General features: G+C 33.8%; 2 non-coding genes across 2 annotated transcripts; one reads left to right on the top strand and one right to left on the bottom strand.

Moving 5' to 3' along the window:
• Positions 1-1,415: 1,415 nt before the first annotated feature.
• On the bottom strand, positions 1,416-1,488 carry Trnak-cuu (transfer RNA lysine (anticodon CUU)). The gene has a single exon. It is a non-coding gene; the product is annotated as a tRNA-Lys (tRNA).
• A 7,379-nt stretch (positions 1,489-8,867) lies between these two features.
• On the top strand, positions 8,868-8,940 carry Trnak-cuu (transfer RNA lysine (anticodon CUU)). Its single transcript has one exon. It is a non-coding gene; the product is annotated as a tRNA-Lys (tRNA).
• Positions 8,941-15,720: the final 6,780 nt, after the last annotated feature.

Below are 15,720 nucleotides of genomic sequence, written 5' to 3'. Positions count from 1 at the left end.
ATGATACCTAGTAAGTTTTAGTTGTTTGGTCTTGGAGGCTAAGAATGGCATGGATGGCAATCGAGTCTCTAATTTAAAATTGTCGACTATACTGCCTGTGTCTTTCAGATACTTAGTACCTGTAGGTAATAATGATCATCATTGCTTATCACACTTTATACTACCTATCTATCGTCCACACTACAGTTTTTATTATGCTTCCTATCTGTAGCTTGAAAATTTCTAAATGGTCATTCTTATGTTTGTTGAGAAGAAAAACGAGACGTTTCAAGAGAACCAATTTTTATGAAGTAATTTCATCATGTTTATATAAAAGTTACGCAGTAACTTTTTATATACCGGCCTGGTTATGTACCTAATGAATAATTTGAGTTATCAATGCACTAGATAGTAACTGTCAGACAACAATGCGGCGCTGAGTCAGTCCAGTGTTGTGACACATCGTATGGCAATGTTATTGATTACCGCAAATAAAAAGTCAATTACCATCAATACAGAAGCAGTAAACGGTAAAAGGTTCGCTACATTTTTATTGTAATTAAAAATATTTCCAGAACTCGAAATCATTTCCACTACATATTCTTAGTAAATAAATGTTTCGCACAAAGCATAACTAACTAGTGTCAAAGTGTACCAATAATAATAAAATTAATGTTATGGCTTCTGCTGACTCTTACCATAAAACACATAGCCCTAAGTCTCATGAAAAATATAAGAAAGATAAAAAAGAGAAATAATTATTTAAACATTGATTTAAAATAATTATTTTAAATCAATGTTTTTAATAATGACATCCGAAAGAGGTAGACAGAGGTACACATATGTACTACTTACTCATTTCAATGTTATCGATCTTAATATTTACATGAAAAATGTTGTCCTGTCATTATTAGTCTACTGTGTTTCTGAATACTTAAGTATGTACAACTTAATAAGTTGAGCATGTGATGATTCATAGTTTTAGTTTTTTCAACTGATTGATTGAACCCTAAGAATTAACTCTGTCACTCAGTAACATCCGTTGATAAATGATAAATGTATGACAACCTTTTTTCGCAACTTAGTTTCCTTTGGAATATCTATTGTTATAAAAACGAATGTTATATAATATACTAGGTCGAGTTAGTATTTTACAAGAAAATGTTACGCAAAATTTGGTGTTGTCTATTTACGATCACTTTGTTGAAGTATTCAGAGTATTCTGTCCTGGTGTCTCTCTTGATATACGTAGATAGGTGTAGGTACTGGGCCCTTGGGGTCATTTTGTCCCTATCGCAAATTATCTAATTTTTATGTCTGTATTGTTCTTCATTACTATCGAAAATATATTTTTTCTTAATTTTTAACTTTAAACTTCATTTCTTCAAACTCTGTATGAAATTAGTTTCATAGTTCTGTATGAGTAAAAAGTATTGCGCCCAACGTGGGGCTCGAACCCACGACCCTGAGATTAAGAGTCTCATGCTCTACCGACTGAGCTAGCCGGGCATATATACATGTTGACAAAATTAACAGGTGCGTACCAATTGTCGAACATATTATAAATAGCTCAACGTAATTATTTTTTCTGAATTATATTTAACTTCATTGTGTATTGTATTTATATTTGAATTTAATGTATTTCTGACATTGAACTAAATTGAAATACTTACATAGTGAGGTATTTTTACCAATAGTGCAAACTTACCTATTTACAAATAGCTTTTAATAATACTTCACCCATTCTATCGTGTATATTTTATTATTTTATTTACACAATGTGTTATTTAGATAAAATATAATTACTCATACATTATATAAAAAAACAAAACATAATTTCAAATACAGTAGGTATATATTTCTATTTAACAAAAATACATAACAGCAAGTTATTAATTAACACACGTATTGATAACGTAAAGTGTAATATTCATTAGTTGTGCCACAGTTTTGTTAAGATTGTCGAAATAGTTACATCATGGCGCCAGCCACCAATAGCGTCGCGCCACCGTACAGTCACCGGCAATACACCTACAAATAATAATAATAGAAGTTTTTTTTATAAATTCAATGAAAACAATTTGCCAATTAATTCTGACCACGATTTCCTCCATTGTTGAATTTTGAGAATAAATAGTGACTTGGCAAATACCTAGGATCTAGGTATTGTAAGATTTTTTGGCAGACTATAATGCAAAAAGTGCTTTTCTTATTTCGTTGTTTAGATTATTTTTCTAACATAATCTATAACATTATATCAGGTAGGCAGAGGTGCACGCACTTTATGACACGTAATACCACTGTACACGCACAATTTACAATTTGTGTTGTAATGGGCGACAAGCATATTGCCATATACCGGGTACATTTCCAGAATCCGTGTTTTCAACTGACAAATTAGTTAAAAAAAAAAACTAAAAAATAAACCAGCAATGCTTTGCCCGACTCGTAAATCGAACCCGAGACCCCTTGCGGCGCAGTCGGACTTGCGACCGCTCGGCCAACGAGGCAGTCAAAACATTACGCCTATTATCCAACGAAAGCATTGACAGTGTATTGAGTAGGTACAGTGCTGCCATTTTCGTCTATAATTATTTAACTACAGTAGAACGATGACAATCTGGGAATATTGGAATAGAAAACGCCTTTGTACATAACATGTTGGGCACGAGACAAAAATTACATACAATAAAACTGAAAGTGTTTATTTAATGTTGGTAAAATTAAGGACCCAATCATAGGTTGATCATTTCGTAATAAAACTAATAAAAAAATGTACCGGCGTAACTCAATAGTAATTGTAGATTTTAGTGTCCCACAATTGGCCATAGCTCGCAGAGGTCAATTATACTAAACTCACAATACGACAGTTTATAGCACCACAGCGGCAAATTCCTTGCGGCGCATTCAAAGGGTAATAAAAATGAAATGTCATTAAACCTTTGTATGCGATTGTACGCACTATTCAATATTCTAGTAGCGACTGAAGGAAGCACGATGGACAGTTAGCTTCAACTTAGCAACACTGGTGACCTAAGCTCACACACGATCGCTTATTATATCGATAACCATCTGGGGTCTATGTGGGTCACTGGACCCCAGATAGCTTGCTTTTGAGAGGTCATTATTTTTAAGCGCCATGGTGATGATTAAGTTTTGTTTGAAGACCAATTTTATTTGTTAAGTTCTATTTGCTATACAACATATAGTAGTGTTTGAGGATTAATAGTCTGAGTGGCTATAGTGCGATAACCTTTTTCAAATTCTTTTCATAATGATAATGACTGCCTCGTTGGTCGAGTGGTCGCTAATGCGACTCTGCGGCAGGAGGTCTCGGGTTCGATTCCCGGTTCACGAAGTCTGGAATTGAGCCCAATATATGGCAATAGGCTCACCCCCCAATTACATGGGACTTATAATACATGGTGAAGAGTGGGTGTTTATTAACATTACACGCCGTAATGTGCAGGTGCACCTCTGGTCTCTGCCTACCAGCAATGTTGTGGTTTGAAGTTTTTGTAACGTTGTTTGACGGGGGTAAAAGGCGTGACGTTCTTAATTACAAAATATCAATTTTTAATTATGTTAGTATATTTCTTAATACAATGGAATCTATAACTAACTGGTGAAATGCCTGTGCAATTACTTCATCAGCCTAATTCTTCGGGGAATAAGATGTATGACGATTATTTAGGTAGCCGTATGTTTGTATTGTATCTGTAATGTACGTTTATCATAACAAATATATTTAAACTATTTCGAATGACTAACAAAATATTCGCGATATTTGGAATGATAAACATGATCTTCAAGTTTTAATAAGTTGGTCTTTTGACTCATTATTGGTTGTTTTTTTTTTTACTGCTGACTAAGTAACATTGCAATAGCCTTTATTTTTTACCTATATACTTGGTAGTTTATATTACTTTATCTATTCTGAAAATTTAATTTGATATCACCTGTTCAGCAGTAGCACTTGAGTTTACTCAAGCTATGAGGCAGTTTAATTTCCAAGTTCATCTTCTATACAAGTTTTCAATAAGTTGATCTGTTGACTCATAAAATCAATTATGTCTTGTTGACCCACTACCGACTAAGTCGGTACAAATGTACCTTTATATTCTCCTAATTGACGGTGTAGTATTTATTTATTTTGCGGTTTTATATAATAAGTGAGTTAGCACTTTGCGTACGGTTTTCCCAGTGACTCAGTAGACACGGACGTCAAAGAAATTAGGCGGAACTAGTTTTGCAGGGAACGTTGTTTTAACTGTATTTTTAAAGTTTAAAAGTAAGTTTACTAGCAGGTAGACATTGATAGATAATATAAGCGAGATATATGACATGCTCGTTCTTTTTGGCGTCGCGTTATTGTTTCAATTGGACACAGATAGGACTATATGTATATTAACGTATAAATATATTCATTCATTTATAAGCAATGAAAGTATATAAATATATATATCATGAGTTTTCCCTTTAGCACAGGCATTTTGGTAAATCCCCTCTTCGAGCAACACTTATATGTAGGCATTCTCTTTTAAGTAACTACGTGAGACATGACAGCTTTCTGCGACCATTTCAGTATTGGACTGTGTCATTATTCACTTAAGTTTATATTAATATTGATTGATGCATCAATATGATCAATACCGCCTTTAATAAAGCTTCTTCAGAAGAAGTTATAAAATACTTATTTGAAGGGTTTAAACCAACCCTTTTTTCCTGCTATGAATTGGTGTATGAGGAATGCACCTACTACCAAACACTGAGCATTTCTACTAATGAAATGTTTAAAAATAATTATTAATCATAAAATAATTATTGTCAATCACTGATGAAGTGATGACTGAATCGCTCTGATCCACATCTGATTCTTCGAAGCCTTTTTCAACTTTGGGCTTGTCCAAAGGCCTAATAAATAAGTCCGAGAATTAAATATTGATTTAAATTTTTAGAATTTGCTCTTCAAGAGGAAAATCACTGGTGCATTTCACGGTACCTACATATTTGTTATATTAGGGCCACAATTAAGTGTTAAATTGTAAATTTCCTGTGTGCTATATTGATTTCCTGTAATATTCATACAGCAGTATAAACCTATATGCGTAAGTAGACTTGGTAATACCAACTTACGTAGTTGAGTTAATTAAAAGTAACCCGTTTTAGAATAGTGGAGTCACCCTGTTAGTCAAGTAGCCGCAAAATAGTTTTTTTTTTTTGAGGGGGGAAATCATCCAATGATTTCTCGCACCTTGGGCGACTGGTGTCAGATTCTTATTAAAAACTTACTGCTTTTCGAGCCGGAGGTAGTCCGCAGTTCCGGATCGCAAAATAAGTGTAAGAGTACCTTTTAGGATTTTCAGTTTTTTGAAAATGATCAGTATGAGTGCGGTGGTTAGTACTAATAGGTAAGTAACTGTCGGTTGAGTGAGTCGATTACAATGCAAGAAACTTAATTAATTCCTTAAACCGAGTAGATTAGCAAACGACGGTTTCTCTTGAACATTTTCTTATCTCCAAAAATTTCACGATACCCATGGCATGGAATTGGGGCTGCGGAAGGCCTACTGGGCAGGCTTATGAATATGAATGATGAATGTAGACTAGTAGGCTACTAGCTCTTATTCAGTTTATAGTTATGTACCTATGTAGTATATAAAACTACGGTTAAATCAAAATAATGACACAGAATCATAGTAGTACTTAGTTCTGAGAAGTAACGGGAATATTAACCGCACTCATTATATTTAGTGGTCTAGTAGAGTTGTGTAATAAAAAATATAGAACTCATTTACATTTAACGAGAATCGGAAGTGTATGACTTGGAACACAGGTAGGGTATAATGAAACGGGGTTAGATGCTAGACACATTTGGATGGACGCAGCGAACAAGGACCTTAAACGAAAGATAATTTCGAACTGCATACTTAATAGACATGGAGTAGTGTAGTGACGGAGTATCTACATACATATTTTGCTTTTGCCACAGGTGTCTGTAAGACTAACTATACATTCAACAGGGACTGGGTAGCAGCACTCACTGATAAACCCGTAACCTTGTAAACTACGATCTTCAGCCCACCTGAAAAGCGTGGAGATTATGGTACACCTTCTTTCCTACAGCAGGTTGAAGGATATATCATAGTCCATCAGTGGATTGTCACGGGCTGTCGATGTTAATGTTACTGGGCGTTTCTAAAAATACGTTGGAGTCTGTGTAATCCTCAACGGTGTTGGTAAAGGGAGACTTGTTCTTAAGTTGCATACTTTTGACTGCACGGTTGGTGCGGTTTCATGGTAACTGGCTGCCGCACAACGTGAAGCAGGTAGATTCTTGTTTCGGGTCTGGATGTGAACTTGTATGTTTGTAAACGCACCCACAAAACAGGAAAAAGTCGTAGTGTGAGGCAACGTCTTTTTTTAATAAAAATCCCGTATATCTCTTCGTTCAAGTCAAATTAGGCATAGGTATACCTATGATCTAATCTTGGAACAATTTGAATAGACAAAACCTATCTATCTAGAATGCAATATACCTAACACAAAGACCGGAATATTCGCGTCCATAATACCTGTAAACAAAAAATCACACTAACAAAGTACCTTATGATCTTCGTAATAAAGGTTAATTTGGTTGTCATTACGTTCATTTCTCGGTACGATGACAAGATGCGAACATATCGAATCGTTCACCCCGTTTACGAGCGGGACCCGACGGTTTTATGCGCGACGTGCAACGTTATGGCGATGCGCATGCGTTTATTGTAATTAATTTACTATATGATTGTATGTTATGTTATGAGCAATCATATCAATCGAGATTTCTTTTAGTCGATTTTCTTTAGTGATGTGTCATATTTGTGGTGCAATGATTTGATTGTTGATTACTTCGATGGTACTTTGGTACTTTGGCACTGGTTGTTTTGGTGGACATAATAAACATTCTCACACGGATCATGAAGTATGGTTTATTACAATATACTACGTTTAATATAAATTGCGTTGTAAGGCTTATTCACACGCAGTCAACTGGCTCTGATTCTGATAATTAATAATGATGATGATGAGTGAGTACTCATGAATATGAGCCCCGGTTGTAGGTCGAAACTAGTCGAGTAATCCTCGTACATACGTGGGTAACTGTATAATTAATTTAATATGTCTCTATGTTTGTAAACGCCAAGTTTGTGTTTTATTAAAAAACAAAAAAAAAAAGTTTGTATAATATTATATCCTTTTGTCTATTCCCTTCAAGTGTTAAAATAAATAAAGAAAAAAAGATAATGGATTGGACTTCTGTGGTCGAGGTCATTATTGAATCATTTCTTGTTAATTAGGTTTTTAGGTGCTCGCGTGTATTTACTTAAATGAGTAACTTAACTAAGTTTTTGTGCGATGACCAAGCTAAAATTGGACAACTAATTTAAGACATACTTAAGTCGCCTTTGTTTTATAATGATTTATCTATATCAACATAATAATAGGAATTAGCATATCATTTAGACATAGTTAGGTACCTAGTTCTAGGTAGGTAACTTGGTTTAAGTACAATAATTGTAAAACAATCTTAAAGGTAAATAGGTAGGTACATTAAAATGAGTTTAAGAATCGATTGTTCCTTTTTTCTCATAAATGTGTTCATTAATTTCTTTCTTTGGAATTTCTTACGAAAATTATCACAATTCGATACTCTAATTAGGTAAAATGAGATGTATCGAGTCTTTTGTTTCGTTCATGAAGCCCTTTTAGTAAACAGAGGAGTGCGCATGCGCTGCGCGTGAGTCAGTTTAGTCGCGTAAACATAGTCATAACGCAAATATATTGTAATGAAAGATGATGATTGATTGCCGCTATAATATTTTATATAAAACAAACATACATTTAAACAAAGGAAATGACCTTATTATTTGAGAAAGGGAATTTGTAGTCTTGCCATAAATATTGTAATAAGAAAAAAATATTTACTGGGGGGAGGGGGAAACCTGGGTTTATATTGTTTCAGTAAATTTACCCCCTCGCCTCGCATAACCCCAGTAAAAAAGTGATGCAAATGAAGTGCAATAAATAGTTAATGAAATGGATGTTCCATATTTCTGCTTTCTTACAAAGGAAAATGTATTAAGTGTAACAAAGATGTACTATCCACGCATTCACTTACGTAATTACTCTGTATTTCTGTAAATGGGTAAAAACCGTGTTTTAAACCAATGGTTATTTATTTAGTTTGTTTGTTTGTTTCCTTATTGTGTAATTAATAATAAACTGCTAATATATTTTGTCCTGTTTGAATGCAGCGCCGCTGATCTGGTTCTATTCAAATCATTGAACTTACACGAACATTTTGTCAATACGTTTTTATCAAAATTAGTTCAGCTGTTTAAGAGTTTGCGAAGTGACGACATACACATAATTGTTATTAACTTAATGAATGTGTTAATAAATGTTTAATGGGAAGTTACATATATATAAGTACCTAATAAAGTATGTGTGAGAATATGATTTTTTAAGAAATAATATTTAAATTACCTAATACCTATGTAATCTAATTTAAAGTTAAAAGGTATGCCCGTTTTCTATTACAGCCCAGAACTTTAATACGGAATTGCAACGATCTATAATGTAATTTGAAACGCGAATGGGTACGGCAAACTTTTTTCCGACAAATTGCACCCATTTTTTGTGCCAAAAACCCGGTGACTCATTGGATTATGACACCTTCATATTTTTTGTGGCCATTTGAGGCATTCAAAGATTTCGTCATTGATACTCTTTCGTTGATAACTTTTTCTTTTATTTGTCGGTGGCTGTAGACATAACAATTCTTTTTTTTTATTTGCTGGGATGGAATACGGAATCCGGTGGTCAATTTCGGACGGTCATGTACAGCCCGGCTAGCTCAGTCGGTAGAGCATGAGACTCTTAATCTCAGGGTCGTGGGTTCGAGCCCCACGTTGGGCGCAATACTTTTTGTTCACAATTTTACAAATGTTGCAAATATTTTAATTAAAAATTTTAGTTAATTTCTAAGTTTATTAGTTCAGATGTTATTTCAAAATACGAATACATATAATATTTGAATGAATATTCCTTATTTTTTTATAATTTATACATACATACAGCATGTTAAACATATTGATCAGAAAATACATTGTACGTATTATAATATAGTATTAGGAGTGTATTTTATAATTGAAGGTATTAAATTTACTTTAATAAAAATGTGTATGTTTATCCTCCATCCTCCATCATCACTGTGCTTTAACGACCGGATATTTTTCAGTCAGGCTGTATACAGGGTGTAAGCGGAACGCTCCCGAAAAACGCCACAAATTGTTTATGTTTTTATAATTTTAATCGTTTTTGTGTTTGTATTATTCATGCTATATTAAAATTCAGCATTAGATTACAACTATTATTACTTAAAATAAACATTGAATTCTTAATTTTTTTAAATAATACACGTTTTTTACCATCACCTGTTTGCGACGTTTGGGAGCGTTCCGCTTACACCCTGTATTTGTTAACCTAGTAAGGTTTAGTCTGCGATACATTTGACGTGTGTGCATAAGTTTCAATAGTAATACAATGTTGATTCACAATTAATTGACGTCAAAATGTATGTCCAAGTATTCGTAATTGGACATACATTTTGACGTCAATTAATTGTTCTGCGGACGGCGAGCAAGGGTAGCTCGCCGCCCGACCAGAACCAGACCCGTGCGTGCGGCGCGTTGCGTTCCGCGCGCGCCTCAAAGAGCCATCAGACCACCACAGATGGGGCCCAGTAGGGCTGATGCTTAATCCGGAGCTGCGGACAACCTAGCGGGTTTACCGGGGCTCCGGCTCGACAAGCAGGAGTAGGAACGGGGTGGTTTTTAGTCAGTAAGAGTCTGACACTCCCTCTCGCTTTGCCCTGGCGAGAGAAGTCATTGGATGATTTTCCCCCTGAAAAAAAAAAAAAAGTATTCGTAATTAACATGCGGTTTACACCGTGAGTTGGTGGTCATGTGCCATTTCTGTGATCGCACCATTTTCCTTAAGTTTTGCACCGAAAATTAATAAATATTGACTTAATTTCAGGTTTTTTTCAGGACTATTTTATATGACAACAGTAACCTTGTTATATGTATTGTATATGCTCTCAATACATGGAACTTTTCATGGATTTTTGAAAATTTCTCAGTAGTAGCACGGAGACCAGAATTGTGCCCGGTATATGGCAATAGACTGGACCCCTATTATATAGGACTTAGAGCACCAATGGTGAAAAGTGGGTGTACATAATTATTATGTTATATTGTTATTGTAATAAGTTGATATATTACCTACATATTTTCAAATAATGAGTAGTTAATAAAAAGATTTTTCGTGGTTACTGCAAGTAATAATTTAGGTAATTACATTTGTGAAATGTAATGGGGAAAACCAAAGAATTATAATTAGGTATGTATGGCTACATAAATGTATGAATATTTTAATAATACTAATTTCCAGCTCAATTTTTAATACCACAAAATGTACATATTTCCTTTATGAATCATATTGTTTAAAATTATTAACATTTTTGTTTCCATACACAAAATGATTCCTAATAAGGTATTATCCTCGCATGTTATATTTTAGTATCTGTACCTAAAATCGGTTATAAGGGGTGCTTGATTTTCTTCGAGAGTTATGTTATGTTATGAAGTTTATTTAATATAGGCCAATAGAATAATAAAAAGTCACACACATACAAAGGCACTTATCTTTTTAAAATCAATATTAATAAAAAATATTTTCGTAAGATTTTTATTTGTAAAACTAAAAACACAAGTTCGCGAAGACATTTGTTCGAATTCGGTAAATGGCTCTTGACTGCCAGACATAACAAAAGTTGAGAAGATATTAAATATTTGTATAATGTAGTACTAAACTACTAACCATAGATTTTCTATCTATAAATATTTAACATTGCAAGTAGGTACGTGTAGATAGATGTTAGTTAAATAAAACTTAGAAAGAGTATAATCATCAATACCATGTTTCTGTCCTTGTCATAATATGCGTGACGTCACTAATATGCATTTTTTCTACAGGCGTGATATTAAATTATTTTGCTTGTCGTTTTGAGTGTAAAGTCATTAGTGTCTTAGTGTGTGTTACTAAGGAATTTTAGTTTATTACTTTTGTATTTCAAAAACCCGTACCTTACATTTTGGGGAATAAAAAAATCCATGAACTAACAATTCCTCTGAACTAGTTAGTTAACTAGTTGACCTACAAACATGGCCGCTAAATCATAAATGAATCGCACCTATGTTTATAATTATGAAGAAGGCATGGTGACACATCACCAATGGATCATTTCCTAGAGACCACGTGACCGTACGTCGTATAATTACAATTACAGGTACAATCCCGTTTCCCACAACGATTGGAGCGTGAGCTGTACTTCTATCCATATATACATTAATGGAATAATATTTTATTTTTATAAATGGGTTCCAAAAAATCACTTTTCCAGGTCAAATCTTTGCCTGGTAGCCAGCAGCCGGTTGCCCAGCCACAACGGTAAACGTGCAGTCAACTTTATGATTGTGACTCTTTATATTTATGCCAGGGATTGTAATAAAGTTATTACGATTGACTAAGGTTGGTAGTCTGTAATCAAAAGTGCACCAAAATCGGCACACAGTACATATCAAAACGGTACATTATAATGTGATATCAATTTGACATTGATGGTCAAAATGTAAGCGCAAACAATACTCTCGCATTTCCCTGATACGCAAGTCCACATCAGATCATTACAATGTAGCAGTAACTGCAGCAAGTTTTCCAAGCACTAGCATATAATGATGTCCTTGCATACACGAGATAGTGGGCACTATGTGCGAAAGGAAAGCTCCTAACATTTGCATTGTAAAATCTTGCCAAGATAAGGACTGTCAGCAAAAATTTTACTACGTTTTCCTTAGCAACACATTTGTGTGTTTACACTTATTTATTTATATACTAGTCCGTTTCACCCATGTTTTTATTTTTTTATGGTAAAAGTCAGTAAACGCGTTGATCTGATGGTAAGCAATCGCTGCCACCCATGGACACCCGAGGCGTTACAAGTGCGTTGCGGCTTTTTGGGGGTTAGGAATTTAAGGATTGTTGGGGAATCGGGGCTATGCATGATTGGGAAGGGGGTAACAACGAAACACAACAGCAAGCGTTGTTTCACGTCGGTTTTCTGTGAGCCCGTGGCATCACTCCAGTCGAGCCGGCCCATTCGTGCCGAAGCATGGCTCTCCCAAATTTAACACAGACTTTTCTTACAGTAATGAACAATACACAAAAGAATTAGACGTATGAATACATCTTCTTTCACCAGATAATTAAAATTTTCTAGATTCGTGTTTCCGTGAGAACAAACGGCCGGACATACTCGGCTAAATAGCAGCCGTGGTCTTTGACCGATATTTCTATTTTCGTCTCAATTCGAAATGCTTCTTCTATTAACAAACTGCCGATCCCGACCGAATTCTTTTCGCCATTTTTCCACTTTTGTGTAGTATACACAATTAGTTCACCTATGTTGAGTAAATATTTGAATACTTTCATTTTTAGAGTTCAGTCGCTCCAATTATTGTAAAAACGAGCCTTGTAAGACTTCGTTGTCTGTCTGTCCGTCACCAAGCTGTATTATTTATTATTTTCATGATAGCTAGACAATAAAAGTATTTACAGACCATGTATTTCTGTTATAACTGCAGCAGGAGTTTAATATTTAAGACTATATGTAATTCATCCTGTAAAGAAATTTTTGAAAAAAATATTTATTTATTTTATTTATTTATTTATAACACCAAATAAATAGTAATTAATACAAAATAAAATAATTATTTAAATGTTTTCAATTGCAAATTGCTGATAATTTGAAGTCTTTTATCAATGAAACGGAACCCTTCGATTTACATTTAACCATTTTTTATTTTTACCTAATAGAAAATAGACACACGTGTTATGTGGGCGGGTAAAGGGATATCGACGCTAATTCTGAGAAATAACAGCTTTTATCTGATGAAGGAAAATTGAAAGAGATTACCTACATAGTTATATTAGTATTTTTATATGTAGTATAATTTCTAAGTTTGCTATAGCTTCGAAATGCCTTTTTATATATGTGGATTAGGGATTATATTAACATACTGATAGATTATGCGTCTTCATGAAATATGTTTTACTATGTGTAGTTAGTAGGTACTGTTTATTTAAAGCTTTTAACTATTCAGCGCAGTAACGATTAAAAACGTAAAAATATATGTGAATATTTAAAAAATAATCGTTTGTTAGAATTATGTTTGTGTCAGCATTATGGTCTTGACAGCCGAAAATTAAAACTTTGCACGATTAAAAGCAATTATTGTTGCCTTTGTTTTATTTAATTATAATTTTTTTATTGAAATAATCTTTGTGATTCTCGAATATTTTGCTTTAACGAAATATTTCAAAAAATAAACTCCTTTACACCCACTTTTCACCATTTGTGTTATAAGTCCCGAAGTAAGAAATAGGGGGTGAGCCTATTGCCATATACCGGGCACAATTCTAGACTCGATCTCATGTTTGAGTGCGGTTACCGGAGGCCCAATACCCCCTTCCCAATCTTCCCAATCCCCGATTCCCCAACAACCCTTAAATTTCTAACCCCCAAAAGGCCGGCAACGCACTTGTAACGCTTCTAGTGTTTCAAGTGTCCATGGGCGGTGGCGATTGCTTACCATCAGGTGATACGTCTGCTCGTTCGTAAAACATATTCGTAAGTCTATCGATAATATAATTATGCTGCATATTGTCTTACATACTATGCGTGTATGTTAGTGTTCTAGTTAAGTTGTGTTCGGCCAGTTATCGCATCGGATGTCGAGCTCGCCGGGTCGACGTTCTGACAGCTCATTGCTAATTGTTATAAATTGTGTTGCCATATGTTATACGACCGATAAATTATGTTATGTTTGCAAAATTTATTGTTATTCTTTTAGGAATTGTACATTTCTCCGGCGGAGTAGGGAGAGTCCTGTTATTTTGGTTTTAAGTTCTTGTTGTGCCCAGTATTATCCTGTTTTCTGAGGGATTAATACTTTTTAGTTAGGTATGCATTGTTTATCAGTAACTTAGTCACTAGTAGCAGAAACCTTTTATTTACCCTGTTGGAGCTTTTTGTTAATATAATAAAAACACCATTTATATTGATTTATTAGGAATTTTTAAACGTCGTTTTGAATCGTGGTTACAATTTTGTATTCTTAATTTCTCAACAGATAGAATTAATGTAGCAAAACGAAGAAATTTTATAACCATTTTATTTTTATCACAACATTTTACTACACAATCAAAATGCGACTTCGGAGCCCTCTTAAACAAATGAAGAATTTAATTTAACCTCAAACTTCTTGAAGAATGCGTTCAATAACTTTTCTTCGTACAAATCTAGAGGTTTTGCTGCGAAGATATTTTATTTAGCAACATAAAATATCGATGTTGAAGAATATTTCGCTTTACGTAATACGTTGAAGCGTAAATATTGAAAGGGCTCCGGTGAGGTCGCCATGATATAGATTTTTTAACCTCAGTCAATATTGATGTACCTACGTGTCTACCTATTTACCTACTAACACTGATAGCAATACTATCATAGTATGCATATTATTATTTATACATATAGCCATGGAAACAAATTAATTTTGATACATCTTAAGCTGTTTTACTTACAAGGTGACGTCACAAACAAAGTATCAAAGACCAAATTCATTTCAAAATTAAACATCAATCATTTGAAAAGTGGGTCAAGCAATGGCGTCAAGTCAAATCGTATAATATCAAAAAGTTTAAAAAAAATCGCGGGGTCAAAATATTCCGAAGGGACGTCTGAATCATTCCGGTATCCGTGGCATCCGACAAGTAAACCATCATTAATCATCAAGGACCACAAATTAAGAAGTATTTATTTTCGTTCTTGATTCGCGGAACTTAATGTGAACTCGGGACAAAAGGCCGATGTTGTCCTTACTTAATAATATGTGTCAATATAAATAAGATGTAAGTTTGTTCATCAGTTTCATATTCATTACTATATAGTCGACTGATTATGATAATCGTAGTTAGCCCTTCCTGTTTATTAATTGTGGAATAACACCCTATTAAAAATATAAATATTTCTATTTTAAATGAACATATTTATTCTTAGACAAGAATTAAAAACTTTGTTCTCTTTGCAACACATTTAGAACAGAAAAGGCGATGGAAGTGATACCTAATTATGTTTAAAATCTTACTTTTTATAACTCTTATAGGTGGCTATACAAGAAGGTGATTAATAATGACCAAATCAGACGTGCAAAAACCACGATCAATAGTTAGTTTATTTATAATTATTTATTTATACTCCGTTCGGGCATTTTCTTTGTACTAAAAGTTTAATTATATTGATATTATTTTTTTCATACCTTTTTACTATTTATTTACTTTTTTCGATGAATTAAAACAATAACATGAACCGAAGTCGTGTAACGATCGACATAGAATTATCTATACTCCGTTAGAGCATTTTCTTTGTACTAAAAGTTTAATTATATTGATATTATTTTTTTTCATACCTTTTTACTATTTATTTACTTTTTTCGATGAATTAAAACAATAACATGAACCGAAGTCGTGTAACGATCGACATAGAATTATCTATACTCCGTTAGAGCATTTTCTTTG

The sequence above is a fragment of the Spodoptera frugiperda genome, chromosome 2 (genome assembly GCF_023101765.2).
Source record: "Spodoptera frugiperda isolate SF20-4 chromosome 2, AGI-APGP_CSIRO_Sfru_2.0, whole genome shotgun sequence".
NCBI classification, from domain to species: Eukaryota; Metazoa; Arthropoda; class Insecta; order Lepidoptera; family Noctuidae; genus Spodoptera; species Spodoptera frugiperda.
This window is presented reverse-complemented; position numbering and strand designations above follow the sequence as displayed.